We start from the raw sequence: 10,284 nt of genomic DNA, 5'->3' as shown, positions 1-10,284 counted from the left end.
CTCACTTATACTTATCTATAGGGAATAGAGAGGGAAAGAAAAAGTCAGAAATGGTTGGGGAAGGGGAAGGAATGCATTTTAAAAGAAAAGAAAAAGAAAAACTGGGGGTTTGGCTACAGTTCATTCTGGTTTTTTCGAACATGTTGTATTTGCTGCAGAAAAATAACATTTATGATTATTAATTGTAATAATATGCAGTGCATCCCAACAAGTACTCCCCCCACCCCACCCCGACCATTTTGTTTGCCTGGCACTCCAACATCTTACAAGTAGATGATGTGGATTTTTTTTGGCACTCCACCCAAAAAAACTGGCCCTACCACCACAGATGGTCTCTGATAATTGGGCCTGATCTACCTTTCTGACTGCCAGAGAGGGAAGTGTTATGAAACCTGATTGGAAAACTGGAAGAAAAAAATATCAGATAGCACTGATGATCTACTATCACCTCTGAAATGGTGCAGAAGATGCCAGTGGATTTTCTGAAATGTTACAGGACCAGAGGCTGACTAAATAAGGGTACCATTTGTGAGGTTAAAACTCACGTTCCATGGGTACTGAGGCCATTTTGAAAATACTGTTCATACAGAAACAATTTAAAAGTTTGGATTTGGCAAGCTTCTAACACAGTTATTCCATACATTTTTTGAACCAACAAACCAGTGCTACCCCTCAAAATTTCTCACGGACCATCACATACCTTTCTTATCACATTTTCCATTGAAAGGAGGAAGCAATCCATGGACCATTTGCTGTGACATAATGGACTACCTGTAATCTGCTGGCCACAGTTTGGGATCCACTGATCTAAAACGCTGCCATTTCTTGTGTTTTCAGTATTCTGTTCTATAAAGACTCTTAAGCCAGCCTCCTTACCACAGCATCTGAGCCTCTGCCAGTAGTGCATTAGCTGACATGACCAACCTCTGTCACATGTGGAAACAGAAAACAGCTGGCACCTGGCAAATTTCATATTTTATTATAAGCACCAATCAGACAAGAATGCAGCTTCCACAGAAATTTTTTCAGCATCTTTGACTTCACTTGCTTTAGATTATTCTGTCAGTGAGCCATCTTCCTGTAGTTCAGTACATTAGCCTTCCTATTTTCTTCCAAGACGTTCTGGGAACATGCTGTCCTACTGGATGGCAAGCTGCCTGATCTAAATATTCTGTGTCAAGAGTGAACCAATCTTGACAGCAATCATAAAGCAATTTCTAAGAGGAGGAGACCACCTTCCTATTACTGGCTCATTGAACATTTATTATAGAAGACAATGTTCAACATGATGAACATTCACCTTTTCTTGCTACTGTAACTCCTTAATACTTTTTTCCAGTGCAAAGTTCTCCTTATCTGAGTGGTTACGTTGTTGTCACCATCTTGATTCAATTTAAGCTTCGATCCAAATCATAATCAGTGTCCTATACTGAGGGCGCACTAGCTGCCATTCAAAATATACTCAAAGTACATCATAAAAAATCTTATTCTCACTGAAGTTCCTTTGCAGCTCCTTGTATAATACAGTGTTATGGTGCCATGGAGCAAGAAGGGATCAGCCCTATGGAAGTTTGCACCCTATCAAAAGAATATGCTTCTTTGTGATAATTGCTAATGGTGATGAGACTCCAAATGCGTGCCATGGTCTGAATACCTAGGTTGATACATTTAAAAGCATCAGCACTTTTTAGACTTTAAAATAGTATACTACCTTGGTATCAGAGAGGTCATTGTTCACATTGCTATATAATGTATTTCTGTTTAGTTGTTAAAAAAACACACATTATTTTGTTATTGGACTACTCAAACTCATAGATTTACTTCAGTGCACCTTAGTTCTTTAGGGGCCTTATTCTGCAGCAGCTATCTACTTAATCTGGTTATTCTTTTATCTATACACTGTATACATCTCTGATAAGCTGGACACCAGTGTAACTTCAGCAGAGATACTCCTGATTTACACTGCTGTGGTCTGTTGTAACCAAGTAGTCAAGCTCCATGAATTAGTACTCAAAAACTATTTGCTTATGTAAGGAATTATATAACTCGTGTTAAAGGGAAGACAAATGTTATAACCACAATAGTTCCTTCTGGCTTCAAACTTTATGGTTGATGAATTTATATATTTGAGGAGAAAATAATTGTTCCCAGAGATTTATTCATACTAATAAGAACTTTTACTGGATAGTTTTCATTTGCAACTCAATGCCCCTCTTTTTTATTTATTTTCATTCTTTTCTCTTTCTGCTGTGTTCAGTATCTCTCGGTCCAATTTTATTCACTGTATGACATTGACTATTGGCTGGCAACTAAATGATATCATCCCAGAATAACATAAAAGGTTGCGTTATCACAGAAGCAGATTTGCCTTTGCTTTGGTACGCTAATCAACAGCAAAGGGCAAACTGCATGCTCCAAGACCTTGTTGAGACTCCTGGAGCTGCTGTCATACAAACTGCTATTGAACCAAATTGAATTGGAAATATTTCCATGCTTTATGCACTTCATGAAACAACTTGGGAGGATCCTACTTTATTCTGAGTTGATGTTTATTATAGCAAAAGGCGGGATAAAAATGATGCAAAGCCTATTCAGTTCAGATACCAAAGGGCATCCATCTTCATACGTGCTTAACCCAATAAATAATCATAACAAAGACAGACTTTACCCTTTACTCTGGCCCCAGTGTGTCACTCAGGTAGTGCAGAGATATCATTATTGCCATGCATCTGACTTGTAGTGCAAGGAGAAGATTCCTCTATACAGCAATCTTCATACAGCTAACATAGTTACCTCATGCAGTCCACCTCCCAAAGCGAAGTGTAAAGGTGGGCCTACAGCACATGGCACAGTGGGGATTCGAAGAAACTCAAAATGTGGAAGGCACAAAGGTGGCATCCAGTCTACTCCATTCCTCCCACCAAGTCTACCCTTTGTGCTATGCCTGCTCAAGGTAGCTGACTTTAGGCCAAATTCACCTTGGATTTGACCTACCTTTGATTCACAGTCCCACTGATCTTAATATAAGGAGTCTTAGTGACTTCGGTGGGTCAGTGACTCCAGAGGGGCTGGAGCGACTCTTCAGAATAGGACGTGTTCATGTCTTTATAAAAAGAAACCTCCTTGTTCTGGTGTATAAGCATTGGCTTGAAAATCCTCTTCTCAGCAAAACAGCCTGGTTCTCTCCGAATTGAGAATTCGGCTATTAGGGGGCCGCATGATGGAAATGGCTGAGTGCATCCCTGCAATACACAATAGTTTTCTGAACTTTACAGAATTATCACTGGGGAGAAGTGTTATACAGAAGGCCAGACTAAATCATTATGGTAGTCATCTCCTGAGTAGAAAATCTTTAAAGAAATGACAGGAGGTTGGTGGTCTGCCTGGGAGCCCCAGGCAGCTGCTCAATATATTGACATTCATTTCAGAGCTGCTATTAGCAGTGAAATGTCCTGTTGATTTCATGAAATTGCTGCACGATCAGATAGCTACTGCATCACCAGAGCTTGGGATATGCTTCGGTTTGGGTCTGACATGGTCAGGCATATGGCAGGGTCCAGTAATAACTCACTAACTCCAGTGATTACCTCTCTGTCCTGAAGTAAATAGGACAGTGATTGGGAGGTGACTGTTCTGCACTTTTTCTGCACTGAGCACTCACCAAAAGTTTATTCATCTTAAGAGACAAGAAGCAGGGAGTGGGGGAGATGAATCAGAGCTGAAAAAGGAATTAGGCCCAAGGGAATGGGCTGAAGAGCTGAGGCATCACTTGGAGCAAAGAGTCTTAAAAAGGCAGGTTGTCCAAGTTCCCTGCAGCTTGAGAGAGAAGTGCTCCTTCACCCATTTACTTCAAGAACAATAGTCACTGGAGTTGGTGATTATTAATGGACTCAGCCATGTGCCTGACTCCCAGTCAGAACCATTCCCTACGTCCTTCTCCCAGATTTGTACAAAGGGCAAAAAATGGCCTGTAGAGGACAGTCTGATCTTCAGGAAAAACTGCTAAGCAAAGACAGCAAAAGAAACGAAAATAGCTGCCAAGTCTGTGCTCCAGATAGACAGGTGATAGGTAGGAATCAACCTCTTCAGAACGACTATCACTTTCCCTATTGTGCCTGAACAAGATTTGATTGGAAATTTTGATTTAAATGCTTAATTCCTGTGTTGCATTTGACTATGGAAATTTGGCATACTAGGAAACATACTCCTCTTCTGTCACAAATAGCTACACGGAAGTAAAATAGGGTGGAGAAGAAATCAGTCATCCTGTTTAAGAGTTGCCTGCAGTGCCACACACATATCCCTATCACACACAAGTGATAGGGAAAGGGACGATGTACAACCTGCTTGACTCCAGCTTTGTTTCCCACAGGGGTTTCTGTCACAGAAGTTGATTTGGTGTTTAAAGACCTAGGAATGGATATTTTTCATAGAGGCTAGTTCAGAAGAATTATGGATCGTTGTGGCAGGAGGGTTCCTCTCTGTAAAAAGAGCCTTAGACAGTCCAGTCCTTTTAAGTAACACACTTATTTTTAACCATTATCTATTGTGGGTCCAGTGCTACAAGCCCTTCCTGTGTGTTATTCCCAGTGCTGCCCATGAGAATTAAATGCATGGAGCTGTTGTAAGGTACAGCTCTGTGGTTTAACTTATTTCACTGATGCTAGTCAAATTACAATGTATTCCCATCATAGAGAACTAAGTCAGGAAATAAAAAACATCCCCATTATTAATTTAAACTATGTACCAGTTGCCAGCCAGTTCATTTCTAGAGATTTATTGCTTTGACCTGCTACTATGGGCAAGTGACATCAAAATTTAATACAAAATCAGGGAGGTTGATACAATACAGTACAAAATACCTCCATTTCTGTGCACCATTTAAGACAAGAAGGAAATATTTTGACGTGAGTTTGAAGTCATTCCCAGTCATAAATGCAGTGTTCCTGGCTTGTCTGCAGTCCCTTTACAGTTGTATTGTTATTTACTGAAATTCTATAGTCAGCAACTCGTAGGGACCAACCTCTGGCATTGAACTGGCATTTTACTTCACATTTTATTTTATTTACATATATAAACACACTTTGCGTAATATTTTACTCATGTCACTAAGCCCTGTTGAATGTAATCAGCTCAATGGCATTTCACCCCTCATCTTTAAATGCATTAAAAAGAGTTAGCTAGCCATACCATATCATAACCTGAGAGGAAGACTAGCTGCATGTATATGTATACGTATGAAATAAAACCAGTTTTAGGTATGTGTATATATATGTGTGTGTGTTTGTGTGTATATGTGTGTGCGTGTGTGCACGCGTGTGTGTGTATGTGTGTGTGTGTATATATATATAATGGCATCATTTACAGTAAAATGATATATTCCAACAAATAAAGAAAGTTTCTTCATATGTCATATGGCATTTTAAACTTCCCAGTCGTCGGAATAGCAGGACAATTGAATAAGTTCTTAGGGAATCTTCTTTCTTAGACATTTTGAAGAGATTGAACAGGGCAATTTAGGAGCAACGCATCCTGCATCTGTGTAGATGACCCTCAAGATTCCTTCCAGCCCTAGGATACTATGATTTTAGTCACAGATGACATCAACTAGGAGGATGCCATTTGAGCAGATGCTGAAACTTGTTAATAGCCCAGGCTTTTTGGATAGCAACATGTAAATGAACACCCATGGAAACAGGAAGGAATATTTTTCTTTAGGAGAAAGAAAGCTACTCTCCAGGGCTGAACTAAAAAGGCTCTGAATATTATGGATGAGATCTGAACATTGGATACCGTGTAATGTCAAAGGTTGGTTCATGCGTTAGTGACCCGATACACTGATGTTTTTATAGTTAATGTCTTGTTTTAACTATAGAAACTTTCTCTCCCAAACATGAACATACAGGTTCAGGATGAGGAAGTGTGGGTGATTTATACTTTGTGCTTATCCTATTCGGAACCCCCTGTGAGTAACTGATGCTGCAAGCTGCAAAAAATCAATTTCTGCAACCTAGCTGTCACTTACCAAAACTCTGAGAACGACAGACTTGAATACAAATGCCTCATTTCACACCAACTGCTGTAGGTATAGGGATGTATTTGAAATGTCCAACAGGAATGTTATCTTCTAGTTTCATAGTCCTTGAGCAGAATTTAATCTTACTACAGCACCTGCTCTACCAGTAGCAGATACCACTGCATTCAGGAAAAGGAAGTCAAAGGAAAGTGAGTTATGAAAATTGATTTCCATTAATGAGTGGAAACTTTTTTAGGGTAAAAGGAAAGAGACCAAATTTTAGAAAAACTGGATTGAAATGAGGAAGGGACGTGTACTGTTTCTCTACCAGTAAGCCAGGCGTAAGTGTAGTAGTAAGAGTTAACTCCCTTCCTGAGAGCTGACATGCTGACATCAACAGGTATGATGACATGATGACATCAACAGGCAGTTGTCAGCCAACTTTGTGTGCATGTTTGCAGTAGCAATCAAGCACTTCTGAGAGCAAGAAGTCCCCCTGCCTTTTCCTGAGCTATGAGACAGAACAATATGAATCTGGGAAAGGTTCTAGGAAGAAGCTCTACAGTGAAGAGGAAGAATGACAAAACAGCATTTTCTTATTCTAATTATTATTACTTATTAGACACTGATATATTATCGTGATTTCTTATTCAACCTAGTTTCCTTGCCCAGCATAAGAAGAAATAAGTCACCAGGCCCTCTTCTGACCACCTTACTCATATAGAGCCAATTCTAGGTCAGCGGGACTTCTTGCTGAGTAAAGAATAATTCAGAATAAAGAAAGGCAGAAAAAATACAAGAATCTCCAATAAAGGAACTTTATTCTCCATATTCCACACACCTGAAACATATTTTGTGTAATATTTTACTCCTCTGTATGTCACTAAGCCCTGCTGAATGTAATAGTTTCAATGGCATCTCACCCCTCCCCTTTAAATGCATTAAAAAGAGTTAGCTAGCCATACCATATCATAACTTGAGAGGAAGATTAGCTGCTTGTAAATTAGCATTGTGCCCTAGAATTGCTTCTGTATTTCAAACTGTCCTTTTAGACATAGTAGCAATGCTTTTTTGAAAAGTCTCCCCATACCAACCACTTGCAGAGCACGTGAAAAGGAAAGATATCAAGAATAAGAAAAAAACATCTTAGGCTTGTTTAGTGTGGCAGGCTTGTCCTTCTAATATTAGTAAAATAGCACCCATCCTGTCAATTCTGAGCTGTTATGGACAGGGCATAACAAACAAACAAAAACCCCAGAAGCTGTGTGAAGATGATTTAAACGAGCACGTAGAAGAGGCTAGTTTTCCTGTATCTGCCCTCCGCTGCTAAGGTCACTATAGAAGTATGGGATTCACTCTCAAAAAAAAGCAGAAACCTTTTTCACTTCCTCAGTCACCACTGTCTATATTACTTTGAATTTAGGGCTTGTATCTGAAAAGTGGCCATACATTTCAGTAAGTTGGGCACATTTAGATGCTGGTCCAAAATTCCCTGAAAGTGAATGTTTTTCTTTTCATCTCAAGAAGCTCCATAGCAAGCCTAGCAAGATCGGGACAGGTGTATTCAGTAGCATAAATAGTGTGGGGTCACCAGCCCTGGGTACCAAATGGCCCCCACGGAGCCCAGCAGCAGGAGGTGCAAGGGGAAGCGCTCCCTCTGGGTGGCACCTCCCCATCCCTCTTGCTCTCCAGCATCTCGGCCCAGGGCACCAAAACGGATAGGTATGCCCGTGGGTGTATTCAAAGGGCTCTCCATACATTAACTAAGTGTCCTATCTGGAAAATGGGAGAGATTTATCTACCTTACAGGAATGTTGTAAGGTAAACTGAAAGAGCAGTATTTGCTGTATTCTTACACTCGCGTCCATACATCTAATTCTCAATGGGTTTCTTAGGCTGCTCACCAGTTTTATTTCTTTGGAGACAGCTGGAGTTACAAGAATAAGAAAGGGAAGAGCACCTTCCTCCCACATTTCCTTCCCAGAGTCATTTTGTGAGGCACAATCTTAAATGGCTTGTTAACCAAAAAATCACTGTCTTAGTCAAACAGGATTGTGCAAAAAGTGTTTATCCTTGTTTCTAGTCATAATTTCTGCAGATATAAAGCACTGAGGAACATCAACATTTCTGCCTCAAGAAATATTCCCTACAGTGAAATTAAAAATATTTGGATTCTTGGCAGCCTTTGCATCACCAAGTGTTTTTTGTCAGGCAAGAGCAATGGCAAATGCCAGTCACTCATAAGTAGCCCATAAGACCTGACTGAATATATGAGACTAATTTATAGCCAAATATCTGCACTGAAATCAGGGTTGCAAAGATATAAAGCATGACAGATTTGGAGCCAGTGGAGTTTGGTGTGCTAGATCCAGTAAGAACCTTCACTCTCCGCTATATCTGCTTCATTCAGCCGTTTCAGATTTCAATTGAAATCAAAATGCAAGAAGGTTGTGTTTATATACGTCGATGTTCCTAAATGAAAACAATCTGATTAATAAAAGCCTTTGCCGAGGACATTAATATCACACATAAACATATACAGCTAATCCAAAAACAAATCTGGTTTTTTTTTCTTTAAAGTTTAAGGGTTTTATCACATGCAAACTCCAGAATAATTTTATACAGTGTTTGTCCTCCTAAGAAAAAAGTCAGATTAATAGCACCTCAGTAGCCAAACTATTTAGAGTATCCTACTTATTCAATCAGTGAACTTACTATCCCTAATGTAACTCAATGTCATGGTGGTATATTAACATAGCTAACAGGTTAGAAGTGTTTGGAATACTTTGTTCCTCTCTCTCTTCTTAACGGGAGGAGAAAGCAAAGAGTTAAATAGACATTACTAATACAAGGATCTATCATGGTCCATTATAGGACCATGATAAGAGAAAGAAGAGCCTTGCATATGGACTGACCCTTTCCTGAAGAGGAACCCCACAGCACCCAAGTCCAGAGAGATGGCGGAGATTAATTTTCTTACCTTATTGGTATTTGGGTTGTTAACAAAAGTCAAACCCCAGGTCAAAGATGAGTATGACCTTTACCCGAACTGCAGGTTAGAAAAGGTATTTGCTCACATGACAAGCCAAAAATTAAACAGAGAGGAAACACCAGAATGAGACAGAAGGGGGAAATAAGAGCTGTGACAGTTTTTCTGTAAATATTGCAACATTTCTTTCAGATGGTTTCCCTGTTCAGCGACAGGCAGAAAAAGACAATGGTAAGGCAAATTAAACCCAGAGAGAACTTGGAAAGTTTTACAGACCATGGACTATCTCTGGACAGTAGAGAGGCAAGATTTGCTGGCAGTATCTTTTATTGCACCAGCCTTACAGTTGGGAGAAATGTGAGGCAAGTTTTCAGGCACAGAATACCCTCCCAGGTTTGGGAAATAAGCACATAGCCACCAAGGCTACATTGGCACTGTAACATATAATAGGGGCAACTGCATGATGCAGAGTCAGGATATGCTGCACCACTGAGCCTCACCGCTGCTTTCCATCCTCAAACCAGCACAACTTCTTTTGCATCACCTTGAGGGATTTCAATCTACTGAGCAGGACTCCGCAGAAGATAGTATCGGACAGGCTCAGCACATGTTTCAAAGACACCCCTGTCGGTCTACGTGACGATGTTCCCATTATACAAAACTCCCTTCCCTCCCTCCCCAGTTACAGATACCAATTCCAATGGAGTTGGGGCAGGGGACATTTTAGGAAGGCTCAAGTCATGCTTGTGTTCTCCGTAGACAGCCCTTACCAGGATACCGTCCGTCCTACTCATGTTACTGAAGCAAGCGTTCTCCCCACCTTCCATTCCTATCCATCACCCAGCAATGACAATGGTGCTGAATGAAATCTTGCCACTTGTTTTCTGTTTTCTAGTGTTCAACCACAACTTGTCTTGCAGCGAGGGTGCCTGGGATCCCAAGGTGGTTTCCCATCTGTACCAGGCCTGCAGCCTGGATCAGTTAGCCAGCTGGTAATAAGCTACCCACCTGAGACCTCAGATGGCTCCAGCAATTAGCAATAAGGAGGGGAAGTAGACTGGCAGAGGGGGGACTAAAAGGACAGGAAGAGGCAGTGAAAGGGGCATACCTAGACAGGGAAAGGTTTGTATGGGGAAGAAAGAAGACTGCAGGCTGAGAACTAACCCATGCCCGTGAGTGCTCGTTTGGACGGTTTTGCTTTTGGCAGAGCCCTAGGAAGAACCCAGGGCAATACAGCCTGTTTTTCTGAGCCCAGAGAAAGACTGTGCTGCTGGGACCA

The sequence above is a fragment of the Crocodylus porosus genome, unplaced genomic scaffold (genome assembly GCF_001723895.1).
Source record: "Crocodylus porosus isolate Cpor-Errol unplaced genomic scaffold, CroPor_comp1, whole genome shotgun sequence".
NCBI classification, from domain to species: domain Eukaryota; kingdom Metazoa; phylum Chordata; order Crocodylia; family Crocodylidae; genus Crocodylus; species Crocodylus porosus.
Note: the sequence above shows the minus strand (reverse complement) of the source record.